Genomic DNA, 1370 nt, shown 5'->3' with positions numbered 1-1370 from the left:
ATCAGGCCTAGGATAGTGTTAGGGTTAGGGTTAGGGTTTGCATCAGGCCTATGATAGTGTTAGGGTTACGGTTAGAATCAGCCCTAGGATAGTGTTAATGTTAGGGTTAGGGTTAGCATCAGGCCTAGGATAGTGTTAGGGTTAGGGTTAGCATCAGCCCTAGGATAGTGTTCGGGTTAGTGTTAGGGTTAGCATCAGCCCTAGGATAGTGTCAGGGTTAGGGTTAGCATCAACAATAGGATAGTGTTTGGGTTAGGGTTAGGGTTAGCATCAGCCCTAGGATAGTGTTAGGGTTAGGGTTAGCCTCAGCCCTAGGAGAGTGTTAGGGTTAGGGATAGGGTTAGCATCAGGCCTAGGATAGTGTTAGGGTTAGGGTTAGGGTTAGCATCAGGTCTACGATAGTTTTAAGGTTACGGTTAGAATCAGCCCTAGGATAGTGTTAGGGTTAGCATCAGCCCTAGGATAGTGTTAGGTTTAGGGTTAGGGATATCATCAGGCCTAGGATATTGTTAGGTTTAGGGTTAGCATCAGCCCTAGGATAGTGTTAGAGTTAGGGTTAGGGTTAGCATCAGCCCTAGGATAGTGTTAGGGTTAGGGTTAGGGTTAGCATCAGCCCTAGGATAGTGTTAGGGTTAGGGTTAGGGTTAGCATCCGCCCTAGGATATTATTAGGGTAAGGGTTAGCATCAGCCCTAGGATACTGTTAGGGTTAGGGTTAAGGTTAGCACCAGGCCTAGGATAGTGTTAGTGTTAGGGTTAGCATCAGCCTTAGGATAGTGTTAGGGTTAGGGTTAGGGTTAGCATCAGCCGTAGGATAGTGTTAGGGTTAGGGATAGCCTCAGCCCTAGGATAGTGTTAGAGTTAGGGTTAGGGTTAGCATCAGCCCTAGGATAGTGTTAGGGTTAGGGTTAGGGTTAGCATCAGCCCTAGGATAGTGTTAGGGTTAGGGTTAGCATCAGCCCTAGGATAGTGTTAGGGTTAGGGATAGGATTAGCATCAGGCCTAGGATAGTGTTAGGGTTAGGGTTAGGGTTAGCATCAGCCCTAGGATAGTGTTAGGGTTAGGGTTAGCATCAGGCCTAGGATAGTGTTAGGGTTAGGGTTAGCATCAGCCCTAGGAGAGTGTTAGGGTTAGGTTTAGGGTTAGCATCAGCCCTAGGATAGTGTTAGGGTTAGGGTTAACATCAGCCCTAGGATGGTGTTAAGTTTAGGGTTAGGGTTAGCATCAGCCATGGGATAGTGTTAGGTTTAGGGTTAGCATCAGACCTAGGATAGTGTTAGGGTTAGGGTTAGGGTTAGCATCAGCCTTAGGATAGTGTAAGTGTTAGGGTTAGGGTTAGCATCAGGCCTAGGAGAGTGTTAGGGTTAGGGT

This window comes from Lemur catta, chromosome 4 (genome assembly GCF_020740605.2).
Source record: "Lemur catta isolate mLemCat1 chromosome 4, mLemCat1.pri, whole genome shotgun sequence".
Taxonomy (NCBI): Eukaryota; Metazoa; Chordata; class Mammalia; order Primates; family Lemuridae; genus Lemur; species Lemur catta.
Note: the sequence above shows the minus strand (reverse complement) of the source record.